Source organism: Podarcis gaigeae (assembly GCF_964106915.1).
Source record: "Podarcis gaigeae genome assembly, chromosome: 12".
Lineage (NCBI taxonomy): Eukaryota > Metazoa > Chordata > Lepidosauria > Squamata > Lacertidae > Podarcis > Podarcis gaigeae.
Window position 1 is genome coordinate 58,341,617 of NC_139688.1, and position 14,760 is coordinate 58,356,376.

The window sequence follows — 14,760 nt, forward strand, 5'->3', positions numbered from 1 at the left end:
CCGTTTGTTAAGAATTTACTTCATGCCCTGCACTGCAAAGTTCCTTTTCAATGAGGGCAGATGAAAAACTTGACAGTACACACACTCCAGAATACAAATAGCCAAGTGGTTTGAAATTGCACTCTCTATATGCTGAAAGGAAAAACTTTCCGTGCAATAATTCTGCATGCTCTTATAACCACAGTAAAACCACTTCAGCAAGCCAAAAGGTGAAAGCTGTCTAATCTTGTTCTATTTCAGCTGAATTGTTCAATAAAATTTAAGAGTCAGTGCAGACAAGCTGCGCCAGGCCAAATTATTGACAGAAACAGACAGTCCACCATGGCAACAAGTGGAGGTCTATAACAAAAATGTAAGCAAACAAGCCACTTCTTCGGCAGCATCTGCCAATCGAGACCTGAAGCCAAAAACACAAAACTGTTACTGCTTGCTTTTTCCTGTGTTTAAGATGTTGTGTAGTCTGCCGTCAAAAGACAAAAGTCTATTTTGCTTCCCCACCCCCAAAAGAGAAGTTGCAACAGGCCAAATACCACCAGAATGTCAAAGGGCCAGATTCATTTAAGTTACAGGGTGGGCTTTTTGTATTTGTAAATGCAGAATTATTTCACATATTTCTTCATGTTTATTCTAGGCTAGGACAAAAGAAATAATACATCGATAACTTCAGTTTTATACCACTTTCCATCATTCCACTTGTACTCCCCCTCTGTTTCCAGGGATCAATCCAGGAAGCTGTTTAAAATACCTGGGATGTCCCGCAGCATATATATTTGACAGGGACTTTTTTCTATACCTGCAGGCTGGATTAAGAGAAGAGCACATGCAGAGTGTTTTTGCCACATCAACTCCCCTGAACATGAGGCAAGGCTAACATATCAAGTGAGCTAGAAACTTTGCAGTTTGAAGTGTTTGTTCTTTCAAGGAATATATTAAATGTATCATTTGTGTAAATTATACACAGCTGTTCAGACAGACCAAGAATTGGAGAATTTTACCAGCAGAGATATTCATCGCCTGCCCAACCCCCTTGAACGTCTAAATTTTGCTTATCCCACTTACAAGAGAAGGGAAGCACAGACACGTTTATGCACTAAAGTCAGCTTCTCCAATAAACTTTTCTGCTTCTTTAAAACATCATGGAAAACCCAATTTCAAACAACGAAAACTTCCTCATTTCCCCAAGGCACAGATTAAAAAATAAGTTCAAGAAGGTGTCTCAAGTTATTTGGCTGGGAGGGGATGCTCCAAAGTTCAAGTCAAATGAAGAAGCCATCTCCTAAGCCTTAGAGTACAGGATGATATATTTATTCACATTATTGCATTGCAGGCACTTAAGGAGGCTGTTTTACCTGTATTTTTAAAAAACAGAAACAGACAAGGTACTTACAACTCAATCGAAAAGATCTTGGCTTGCTCTCTGGAACCTCTCATCTTGACTGAAATTCTCTAGCTACTGGTGTGTGGACATTCCTCTCTCCTCACTTTTCCCCTCTTCTTCTCCCCCCTTGCCTCCCTCTCTCTCTCCCTCAGTCTCCCACCCTCTCTCTCAGAGGCAGCGCTTCTCCCATTAGAGGAATTAAAATTGGTTGGTGCCATGCTAAATTTAACAAGCTCATTAGTATTCTTCCTGTGTGCTTGGTAGTGAACTCTCCCTATTCAAGCTGCTCTCTCAAGCTGAGGGGTCAGGCGGCTAATCATTAAATCAAACTAATGTCACCCTATCACAATCAGCCCTAAGAGAAGGAGGGTTTATTATTTCAGTTTATGCTAAATAAACGGTTTTACAAACGGTCTTCGAGCAAGGTCAACAGCATCTTCAATTACAAGGCAAACTTAACAAGAGTTGCTATAAACCAAAGTGCTCCGTATTGACTTAAGCGCGAGCTCTGCTCCGCAGATTGCCACCGGCAGGCTTGTACAGGAATGCATATTGTAAATTTCTTCTTCATCATCATCTTCTTAAGGAAAGGGTAATCTTTTCTTTTGCCAGAATTGGTGACTTGCGTAGAGACTGCTCATTCACCTCTCCCCAACCAGCTTGCTGCTCAGCTCAATTCACCCCACACAAAGGCTGAAGACCAGACCTCAATGGACCGAGTGAAACATGTTCAAAACTAGGCTCTCTATTGTGACTGAATTTCTTAACATCTTTTCAAAAAGCGGAGAATGCCTTGAGGCTAAAGGAAGAAACAGGCTAATGGTGAATTGGGAATACTGAGCAAATTTCAGAGCCCTTTCCTCCTAGCTTTTGAGGTTGAAAGCAAGCTCTATCCTTTCAAGTTTCAAAGTCCTTTTTCCTCCCGCAGTGTCACAGAAGGATTTGAAAAGAAGGTAATTGTGCTCACAGTCTCCCTGATCAGAGCTTACGTCCTATTTCTGGTATTTCGGAATACTTCTCGCAATAATGGTGCATATAGCTCAATCCCTTAACCGGCCTGCACTCAGCAATTGCTCATTAAATGAACAATTGCTGGTATAAAATGCCTTTTATGTTCAAGGTCTGGATATAAGATAAGCATTCTAGTTCTCTAAATTTAGTTTACTAAGGAAACTCGCCATCATTAAATTATCCAAATGAAGGCAGAATAGCAGTCTCTCCTAGCAAAGTAGCACTTATGAGAGATGTTCATCCTTGCCTCCCCCGCCCCCGAAGACTTCAGTGCTAAAATGCTTAATAGAATAATATACAACTAATGGGGAATAATTTTCCTGCATGTAAGAAGAGGTCTACATTTTGGAGACCTGGTACTTCACTTTTGAATTATGTAATAGAGCCATAGACCCATTGACTGTGTGTCTGGCTTCCCATGTACTCTGATGACTCATTTTTGTCCCTTCTAAGAGTTTGCTGAAACTGACTGTAACTTTTCTTTCTGGTAGCAAAACGGACCTGTAGACCTTATAAACAAACTCTAGAGTGATTAGTGCCCCCTATCTTATACATGGAAATAAGATCTGTTGAAATCAATGGGGCTTATTTTCCAAGCAAGCATGCAAATGATCTGGCTGTAAAATTTGGTTTACTGTAAGAAGCAAAGTTTCTAGGAAGGCTTCTTCATGAATGTTTACCTTTTATGAAGATATTCTTAAACCAAGCGCTTTCAGAATATAGACACAAGAAGGCATTCACAAACCAGATTGCCAGCCCATCATGAGAATATGAATCAAAATTATCACAGTGGGTTAGATAGCAAACATTGAACTTTATTTATATGAGGTGCTTGAGTATTGTACAAACATTTTGCACCTTACAGCCAGTCTATACTATCTGAACGAACAATATTAGAATGTATAGACGCATATTCTTCCTTGTAATGGATTTTCAACTTATCAGTAATTTTTAATACTTTTTTGGCACTCTGTGGATTGTAAATACACAATGCCTTCACTATCTTTTATTTTCACACACCTTGATAATTCTAGGGGTGGGGAGCTTATATTTTGCTTTTCTTTCCCAGAACAGTTTTAAATAGTTGTGGCTATGAAAGAAAAATAGGGGGAAATGTAGACTAAGAAACGAATGGGAGACATTCAGGCACTGAACCTGATCCTCATACTGACTGCTATATGAGAAAGGGGAATGATAGATATTCTTGCTGAATTTCAAGGAACAAGTTACATGTATACTAGCTTATAATCATAAATTCTCATATGAGAGCAGGAACATGGCCACTGATGACAACAGTGTCGGGGTGCAAATTAACATTATGTAGAGGAATGGTCCCCAAACTTAGTTTGAAACATTTTATCAGATAATATACCCCCTAAATTTAATAGTCTCATGTACTGAACACACTGCATTTCCAGTTGTGCTCATTCTTTAATTTCACAAGTGTACAAAGAGGCTGAAATACTCTCTTACAACTCCCTACTAGATCACATCTGCAACGCCTCCTCAATTTCTATCTTCAAATCTTTTTTTAAAGCCTATCTTTTTTCCGTGTAGCTTTTCCATAAGCTCCTTTTCTCCCAAGATTATCCAGCCCTTTAGGAGTCTTTACTGCAATTATAAATGTAACCTGTTTCTTTCATTCGGTGATACTCTCTCTACCGAAACCTAGATTGTCAGTCCCTTTCTGGCAAGACCCTTTCAAGATGGATTGTTTGTACAACACTAGGCACATTGCCAGGCCATTCAAAATAAATAAATCATAATACTTCATAGCAGAATGATTCTCAAGGGAAAGATTTGTGAGAATGTGTGGTTGTTTTGTGGGTGGGTGGGTGGGTGGATGTGTAACAGAGAGAGAGGGAGGGAGGGAGACACACAGAGAGAGAGAATATGTGGGCATGGTCTCAGGTATCCCCCCCTTGTGAGGAACACCCCACATTCAGAAAAAGGTCAATGTTCATACGTGTTCAAACATGCAGTAAACTTCTGATCACATCCACTCCTAGTCTCTATTAGTCTAAATGGTACACATATGGGTATTTTCTCAATGTGCACAATATTCAAACATTATTATGAGGTAGTGGGGATGGGTAGGGGCAGAGAGTGCAGTCCTATTACCTTTAGATGTGTCCCAGTTTATCTTGTGTGTAAATGGACCTGGGGTTTCCTACCACCTCTCCTGGGCTTGATGGATGCATGCCTTCTCACAGTGCACAGTTCCCTAAATCTGCTCCCACATGGAGTGCACAGGTCAAATGGAATATGCCTCACAATGTGTGTGTACACTATTGCTGCTATTGAAGTTTGGGTTTGTTTGTTTTTTAAAGTTCAAATATACACAGCATAATCAAGCTGAAAATTTCTGAACTCAGTGCTCAACTGTTAAAGGATATTCTGAGAATTATGGGCCCTGAAAGAGCTTCACTACAAGGAACGGTGACATAGTAATCTTCAGACTGATTTTGAGTACAATTAAAGGCAGCAAAGTAAATATGCAATCTAATGCTCAAGCCCCACTGAAACTAGCAGGAGCTAAACAAGAGAGCATACTCCTTGTCTATTCATAAGAAGACGGGCTTCTCGTGCCAAAGGTCTTAGTTTTTTGTTTTGTTTATTTATTTCTATATGAAACCTGTATATCCTGCTTCATCTAAAGATCATGAGGCCATCCTTACCTGCACCATAGCACCAAAACTTGACAAAGTTTGGATGACTGAAGAACTTTACTTTAAATCAATTATCTTCTAGAGCTGCAAAGCGTAACATATTTATTTAATGCTTATTAGGTGTTGTATTAAAAAAATATTCCAGGCATCATATTGGATTTAAAGCTACAATAATACAATAAAAATCTGCAATAAGACCAAAAAATCCAATCAAGCATAAATACCCCAATTACAAAACCACAAGCAAAATACAATATAAATCACAGGACCTAAAAAGAAATAAAAGCAACCACCAAAATGCAGAAACTAAAACCACCAACACTCCCACAGGGAGTGAAGCATGATCTGGGGGAATAGGGAAGTCTTTCTGGTGTTAGGCTAAGATACATTGCATAGCCTGGGGTGTGAGAGGAGACCCCCAAAAAGGTCCTCTCTTGCATTTGCAGAAGGGCCTCCACAGAGGACTTTAAATTATGGGCAAGTACATCTGGGAGCAGATGTTCCACCAGGTAGCAAATGCCAAGCCAGGAAGGATTTTATAGATCAAAATCAGTGCTGGAAATGAATTGAAAGCCAGTGCAGGTGAGAAATGATCAGCATGATGTATTCATAATGCTTTGTTAACAATCCAGTAGCCCACACTACTGTATTTTGTACCTGCTAAAGTTTCTGGACCATCTTCAAATGCAGCCTCCTCTACAATGCAGTCCAATAATTCAAATGGGAGGACATCAAATATGGATCACCAGCCATATTATCCACAGAGGTGCCAGATCTGCTTGTATGAACCCATATATTAAAAAGGTAAAGGAACCCTGACCATTCGGTCCAGTCGTGACCGACTCTGGGGTTGCGCGCTCATCTCACTCTATAGGCCAAGGGAGCCGGCGTTTGTCCGCAGACAGCTTCCGGGTCATGTGGCCAGCATGACTAAGCCGCTTTTGGTGAACCTGAGCAGGGCACGGAAACGCCATTTACCTTCCCGCCAGAGCGGTACCTATTTATCTACTTCCACATGATGTGCTTTCGAACTGCTAGGTTGGCAGGAGCAAGGACTGAGCAAAGGGAGCTCACTCTGCCACGGGGATTCGAACCGCCGACCTTCTGATCGGCAAGTCCTAGGCTCTGTGGTTTAACCCACAGCGCCACCCGCGTGTATTTGGAAAATGCTAATTTGAGGGCTATGGCGACACTTCTTCTGAGTAGGGATGGAGAGGAATTCTCTTTGCTTCACATTTTAAATACAAACCTACTTAAGTGGCACATTTCAAAATAACACACAAGCCACAAAATACTGCTATCCTTCAACTCACACTACTCTGAATTTTGTGGTCCACTTCTTCAATCAAATAATGTGTACAAAATGAATATATCTGGTGAAAGTGTACACAAAAATGCATGCATTAGTGAAAATAGCATAGAAAAACCCAAAAGCTGAATTTGAAAGAAGAAAAATCTCAAAAACGAGAGGACACATAAAACGGAAGTTGAAAAGGGAAGTCAAGAGGGTTAACTCTCTCCAGGATGATTGTGGATTATTCAAAACTACAATAGTAGAAGCTCAGCAGTAATGTATACCATTAAAAGTTTCCACAAAGGCCACTAGGATACCAACCTGCTTAATGAGCAGAGTCAATGAAGAAGTTAGAAGCAGGAAGAGTTCCTTCTGCAAATGAAAGTCTTGCCCAAATGAAACAAAAAAGTGGGCCAAAAAGTGGCAAAAACAAAGCAAAGTAGACAATAAGAGAGGAAAAGAATTGATCAACATATCATGAAAAACATTAATACCAACAAAATAGTGTTCAAACACATTAGAAGCAGAGAACTAGCAATGGAGACAGACCTCTGGGCAAAAAGGAATCAAAGGTGTGTTAAGGGAAGAAAAATTGAGATTGCAGAGAAGATGAATTCTTTGAATTTGTCTTCACTTAGAAGAATGTAATGCAGATCCCTGTGCATGAATATTACAGGAAGAGAGTCTGAGGAACTGAGGCAAACAAAGGTGACAAAAAATGATATTCTAGGCCTTGCTGACAAAAGACGATATTCTAGGCCTTGCATCCATCTCAGAGATGCTAAAGAATTCAAATGTGAAACTGCTGATCTCCTAAGAAAAACATGTGACATGTCACAAAGATCAGTTGTCATACCTGGTCTTGTCATACCAAAACCAGGACATGGACAATGTAACACCAGTTTTTAAAAATGGGATCCAAGGGCATCTAGGAAAGTACAGGCCAGGAAGCTTAATGCCTACTCTGGGAAAACCAAGCAGCTTTATTAAAGGCATTACCCAGCATGCACAATAATAAGAGGCTGAAGAAGAACCAGCATGGCTTCAAGAAAGGCAAGTCCTCTTAAAATAACCTTTTAGAGTTATTTGAAAGTGTCAACAAGCATGTGGAGAGGAATAATCCAGAATGTGTTGCATACTTTCAAAAAGCTTTTGATAAGGTCCCTCACCAAAGGCTCTGGAGTAAACTTAGAAGCTACGGGATAAGGGGACAAGCCTTACACACTACAGGGTGTGTAGACTAGGAGTAAACTGTTCGCGAAGTGAGTGCCCCAAGGGCTGTATTAGGACTGAAGCTTTTAACATTTTCAAAATTATTTGAGCTGCAGGGACAGTAGTGAAGTGCCAAAGTTTTCTGGTGATATCAAATTGTTCAGGATGGCAAAAAGCAAAAGGGGATCTGAACAGAGTTCCAAAAGGATCTATCCAGAGTGAGTATAAGGACATTAAAATGGCAAATGCATTTCAATGTATGCAAATGAAAAGTTATGTACATTGGAGCGATTGAAAATAAAACGGTCAATATTATAAAGCCATTAAACAAATTGATGGTGTGAACACACTTGGAATATTGTGTTCAGTTCTGGTGGCAATACCTCAAAAGGGGTATTGTGAGAGTGGGAAGGTTTCAGAGACAGGCAGCAAAAATGATCAAGGGGATGGACCAACACTCATGAGCAAAGGTTACAACATTTAAGGATTTTCACTTTAGGAAAAACTTGTTGGAAGTGATAGCAGAAGAGGAAACTCAAGTTCTATGTGTTTGTAATGGAACTGGAGGGTCAAATTCCTAAAATCTAGTGAAAGGTTGGGCTCTCTTCAATTAAAACCTCAACTATGGATTTGAGACCATAATTCCTATACAAAAGTTATTTTATATATGACATATATTGTAACAAGGTTACAATATTTGGTGTATTATAATTTAGGAAAGAACTGGGGAGGGGAGAACATGACAGAGATATATACATTATGCATTAATATTGAGAAAGTGGGCAGAGAAAAGTGCTTCTCATACCAATATCCAATCATCCAATAAGCAGCTCAATATTGGAAGATTCAGGAAAGACAAAAGTAAGTATTTATCCACATAGTGCCTAGTGAAACTATGGAATTTGTTGCCACAATGTGATGGTCACAGTGTTAGAGGCTCAGATATATAAACTAGGCACCAAATGGCTCCTTAAACCAGGGTTACAGGCGCCAAAACGAAAGGCCCAGTTGCCATTTTGGAGCCAGACGACTTTTTGGTTCCTGAAATTCATTCTGATTGTACAGATAAAATATAGTGGACAGAATTCTACATGTTGTGTGCGAAAACAGTCAAGATGATCCCCAGGCATGCACCTCCAGATGGTGGAGACGTCAGGTGCCAGGGCATCTTCACTTGGTCGCAAGTGGCCAACAGCCAGATGCAAAATGCGCCTGGCAAATTTCGAACATTGGATGGTCACCAGCTTAGATAGATGTAAAAGGGCAATGGACAAATTCAGGGCAGAACAAGGTTATCAATGGCTAGTAGTCATGATGGTTGTCTTATATCTCCAGTATGAGAGGCAATACACTTCTAAATAACAAATGCAGGAAAACATGATTGGGGAGAGTAAACCTGCTCTGTAGAATGATCTCAGAAAGTACAGAACCTGTTTTAAACCAACTTTGCTTTCAAGGAGGCTTACCGTATTTTTCGTATTTATTTCCCCCCCAAAAGCAGGTCGGGGAAACCAAACCAGGTCGAGGAAGGGCGCTGCACCTCCCTGAGCTTGTGGGGCTGGCCGATGTCTGCCTCAGGCGGCAGGCTGCTATCCGCAGCGTGGGGAGCCCTGCGGGGAACCCCTGCAGGACTCCCCACGCTGCGGATGTCTGTCTGGCGCGCGGGGCGCTCTGCTTCAGGGCGCCCCACCCGCCGGGAGGCAGGCTGCTATCTGCAGCGTGGGGAGCCCTGCCGGACCTCCTGCAGGGCTGCCCGGGCTGCGGATGCGCTCCCGAAGCGCCAGGCGCTCTGCTTTCAGGGCGCCCGACGCTCCGGGAAGCAGGCTGCTATCCGCAGCCTAGACATCCCTGCCGGACCTCCTGCAGGGCTGCCCGGGCTGCGGATTTGCTCCCGAAGCGCCGGGCGCTCTGCTTTCAGGGCGCCCGACGCTCCAGGAAGCAGGCTGCTATCCGCAGCCTAGACAGCCCTTCTGGACCTCCTGCAGGGCTGCCCAGGCTGCGGATGCGCTCCCGAAGCGCCGGGCGCTCTGCTTTCAGGGCGCCCGACGCTCCAGGAAGCAGGCTGCTCTCCGCAGCCTAGACATCCCTGCCTGACCTCCTGCAGGGCTGCCCAGGCTGCGGATGTCTTCCTGAAGCCTGGAGAGCGAGAGGGGTTGGTGCGCACCCACCCCTCTCGCTCTCCAAGCTTCAGCAAAAGCCTGCATTCACCCCATAGGACGCACCCAGATTTCCCCTTCATTTTTGGAGGGGGAAAAGTGCGTCTTATGGGGCGAAAAATACGGTAACTCATCCATCGTCTAGAAAACCATGTCAGAAGAGGGGCAATTATCTGCCCGCATTCATTGGTCTTTGATTGAAAAACTGTATTTGGTATTTTTAACCCCACTAGTTTAACAACGGCTAAGACAAGAAAGCACCATAACAGCAAAAATCGGTTCTCATGGGATATTTTTGGGGATATTTAGAGTGAAAACTGTAAATGAGGGGTGGGAAATCTGTAGTCTATGAGTCTACTTAGGCCCAGAACAAGCCCCAGTTTGGCCTGCAAGGTTGCTTTTTCCAAACCACACCCACCTGCCCCACAAATGATGTCATTGTGCAAGTAGCAGGTGGGGCCGTGGCTTTCAATGTGCTCCCAACTGTGCAGCAACAAGAAAGGCTGATTACCAGTGACAGCAAACCAACTGGAGCTTGAAGTCACCGCTGCTCAGCTGACAGGTGCTGATTTCAACCTGCATGGGATTGGCTGCTCTACCCAGCCAATCCTTAAAGGGGCTTGCAAAGAACCGGGCAGAGTTCTCTACAAGCCCCTTGGTCACTGCAAAGAGTTCTGCTCAGTGTGAACAACCTCCTAATCTATAGTGTTTCAATTCAACTGAGCTTCTAACGAACAGTTGGGGCTTAAAGACATAGCCCATGAAAAATCTCCGCTAGATTTTTTTCCTCCATGATATTTTTTTTTTGGGGGGGGGGGAGAAATAAAGTTAGATGCAGTTAGTAAATACCCTTAAGTTGCAATCACGTAAACACTCTTATCTCTTACAATAATGTAAGGATCTAATCACCACCCTCCTTCAATTGTATAAAGGCTGGGCCGTCATTCACCTTTTTGTCCATCTCTCCTTATTTACCACTCACAGAAAGCTGAAAAGGGTGGGCGGGAACAGAGATGACTGGACCTGTACTCATCAAGTCCAGAGCAGCTGTGGAATAGAAAAACACGTCCCCTTTCACACCTTGAGGTTATCCACCTGGAGTTTGTGTCCTGTTATTTCACAGTAGGCACCGGATGAGTCACAGAATTCATTAGCCTTTCTTTAACATAGAGCCAATGAGCAGGAGGCATATTAACCATCTTTGGTAGTCTAGTCTCAAATAGCACCAGAGGGAGGAAAAGGTAATCAATAGTCAAAAGGGTAATCAAAGTTTAACAACGTGAGTTGTGCTGGATCAGTCCAAAGACCCAACAGTTCAAGTATCCTGCTCACACAATGGTCAACCAGATGCGTAAGGCAAGCCCATGGCAGGACATGAGCACAAGTCCACTCTCCCCACTCAGGCTCCCAACAACTGGTATTGAAAAGTGGAATTCCTCAAATACTGGAAACTGTACATTGTGACAAGTAACCACTGATGGATTAAAAATCCAAAAGGTTCTCAACAGCGATTATTTGATGAACAATGAAAGGAATTAAGAGTGGAGATGCATAAAATACAAAATTTAGGTGCTTTGGACGAGGCTGAGGCTGGAAATATATAGCCTTTGGGAAGGAATGCAAATGGTGATTTGCCAGACCAGGAGAGGGAAATGCTACAGTTGAAGGTGGTGATAATAACAACAACAACAACAACAACAGTAACAGTAACAAGTAGTAGTTTATTATTTATACCCCGCCCATCTGGCTGGGTTTCCCCAGCCACTCTGGGCGGCTTCCAACAAAATATTAAAATACAATAGTCTATTAAACATTAAAAGCTTCCCTAAACAGGGCTGCCTTCAGATGTCTTCTAAAAGTCTGGTAGTTGTGAAGAGGATCTCTGCGCCAGAAGGTGTGAAACAGCTAGGTGCTGGGGCCGTGATGCTGGGGAGGGGGGGGAATACATCAGTGGAGAGACTGGGACGTGTCCTGGGCTGGCAGAGATGGAGTTGAGAAGGAAAGGTTTCTGCATGCAATTTGGATTGAGTTTAGAATAAAAAAAAAACTACTAAGCCTCTTGCAATACTTTTGGAAGAAGAATGGAAACCACATTTTTAAAATAATAAGGACAAAAAACCATGGCCAACAGGAGATGGGACTGGAAGATATGGATTTGGATGTGAATTAATGAGCATGCAATAAACGAATTATGGATTATTGTCTTAAAACATAACCACAGCAAAGAAACTCTTGAGTAAATAAAGATGTTTCTTAATATTGGAAATAAAGTTATGATGTTGGACTGGAGGAAGACTATTGTTGATGTTTATCTATAATAAGAATTGGAGAAACTCTTTTGGACTTCTTGTCTTGACAGAAAATAAATGAACTGGGAGAACACTGCCTAGCAGATGCAGGAACATCTGGATATTACTCTGGATTGAACAGTTGACTATTCTGAAGAACTCACAGACAGATAGTGGGAAGTCCTTTTTACTCATTTCTTTTTCTTCCTTTCTTTGTCTTTCTTTTGCTTTTTACCCCTTTATTATTTCCTTTAATATTCTTATCTCTTTGTTTTCTTTCATCTTCCTTTTCCTTTCTGTTGTTTTTCTTTCTGTTCTGTTTCTGTTCCTGCCCTGGTTTGGCCTTTTGTATTTTCTGTGGTCCTCTACTCGGGGTTAAAGGTAAAGGTAAAGGACCCCTGACAGTTAAGTCCAGTCGCAAATGACTCTGGGGTTGCGGCGCTCATCTCGCTTTACTGGCCGAGGGAGCCGGCGTACAGCTTCCAGGTCATGTGGCCAGCATGACTAAGCCGCTTCTGGCGAACCAGAGCAGCGCACAGAAACGCCGTTTACCTTCCCGCTGGAGCGGTACCTATTTATCTACTTGCACTTTGATGTGCTTTTCAACTGCTAGGTTGGCAGGAAGGGAAACTGAGCAACGGGAGCTCACCCCGTCGTGGGGATTCGAACCGCCGACCTTCTGATCGGCAAGTCCTAGGCTCTGTGCTTTACACCACAGCGCCACCCACATTAACTTCTTAACTCGGGGTTAAGGAGACGTTAACATATAGATGAAGGTGATGAGGGGCAGGGAAGAGAAGATCTCTCAAGGTGGGAGGATGGGGGAAGAAAGGGAAGCTTTCAGGTGAGAGCTGGGAGGGTTCACTTCTCTCAGTGTGGGACAAGATTCAGGTAGGTAGCCATGTTGGTCTGACGCAGTTGAAATAAATTAAAAAATTGTCCAGTAACACCTTAGAGACCACCTAAGTTTGTTCTGGGTATAAGCTTTCGTGTGCAGGCATACTTCTTGCGAAAGAAGACTTTGTATACTTTTTTCTTTCTCTTCTTTGGTCTAGTTTGTTTTTTATTGTAATGTATTATGAAAAGTCTTAATAAAATCGTATTTTAAAAGTTTTTTAAAAAACAATAAGATAGTTATGATTCTGATTAAGAATCTAAATGTGCTATGAGATTCCATCTATTAGTCAGTTGTTAGACTGTTAGTCACTGCTTATTCTGAGTGGGCTAATTAAGTCACATCAAACGAGCTACAATGAATTCCCAGGAAAGTTAAAAACAGTCTTTCTCATCCATCTAAATACTGTTTACTCCTATCTGTGGTAACAGACTCACTTTGCAAGGCAGATTTCTCTGGTGTGGTCCTATTGAGCCAAGACATTCACAAAATACAGCACTGATGTAAGCTTTCAAGATACCGAAGAGGATCTCCTAGTATTAAGACATGTTGAATCTTTCAAATTCCAAAAATGAGGAGTGCTAAGTTGTAACATGACTTGGGAATTCAAAATATATTTTGGTTAAATTAGTATAATTCAGTTTTGCTTGGTAAGTGAAATGTGTGTTAAATTGCATAGAAACTATTAAAAATGTTTACCAAGTACTTGCAGTTATATTATATTTTAGTATTATTTTTATTATTTGTTTGTTATTTAGCATTACTTGACATTTTTAGAAGGTAAAATTCTTTGGTTTTCTGAAAGCAGTTTATGTGCTTCTTCTTCAAATGTAGACTTACCAAGCAAAATGTTATCCAATCACATTTTTACCACAGTGGGAAGCTCGGTATTTACTGTAACTTATGCATTACCTTGAGCAGAAACAACAATTTTCAGGTGAAGTGGCTGAGGGGAAAGATCCATGTTTCACCTTTCCACCAACTTCAGAGAAACCAAAGGAGCCCATTAAACCTCAGATTAACCACACCAACTTTTACAGGAGTTTATCCCACAAGTGGGAAACACCCAAGGGATTTAACATGTCCATATGGTTGCAGGCCTTTAAATATTTACCCTAGCATTGTGGAATTAACCCGTAGAAAAAGTTGTCCATGACACCACTAACATATCATTTAAAGGGAGTCAAAATCCAATCTGAGCAGGCACGAAAAAGAAGCTTATGGACAAGACTCATGTGGATATATAATCCCTGCACATAAATAGTTACAACTGCAGATTGCAGAAGGGGTGTCATAAAACCTTAGTAAGATTCCTGGCAACAATACAGAATTCACTTCTACCGAGCCTTTCAGCCCTGTGCAAGCCTCACCTTCTGAGCAGATATCAGATGTGAACACAATCCCACCTATTTTTTACATCCCTTTGGCAATAATTGTCCTTAAAATGCAACAGAGGTCAAGGGTGTGTGGAACTGGTGTGTTTTTTTAATGCAGTCAAATTCTGAGTTTCTTGACAGATACAAACCACTGAAGAGAGGGAGAGATGGAGCTACAAACCACTGAAGAGATGGAGAGATGGAGTGTGTGGGTTTTCTAATCATTTTAGTTTTCAGCATCCCTCTTACCAAATCTATAACTGGTTAAACAAGGGAGAATTTGAAAAGCAATTCTGGAATGGGGTAGATGCTGACATGAAAACTGATAGTGAAAACACTTAGTACAGACAAAGATTTAGCACACAGACACCCCACACGAACATACTCAAAAATCATACTCAAAGCCCAGAGAATTACGGGATACAGTCCTACCTGGAAGACATTTAACAAGTATGAAAAATAATAGCTTACAGAAATGAAG

General features: G+C 41.8%; 1 protein-coding gene across 6 annotated transcripts in view; it reads right to left on the reverse strand.

Moving 5' to 3' along the window:
* GLI3 (GLI family zinc finger 3) overlaps window positions 1–14,760 on the reverse strand; it is a 239,278-nt gene that overhangs the window by 158,409 nt on the left and 66,109 nt on the right. The window contains exon 1 of one of the 6 annotated variants that reach the window (XM_083706248.1): window positions 1,388–1,497. The exons of the other annotated variants lie outside the window; for them this stretch is intronic. The gene's annotated coding sequence lies outside the window, so the exon portion shown is untranslated. Of the gene's footprint in view, window positions 1–1,387; window positions 1,498–14,760 lie in introns of those variants that run through there. 6 annotated transcript variants of the gene reach the window in all.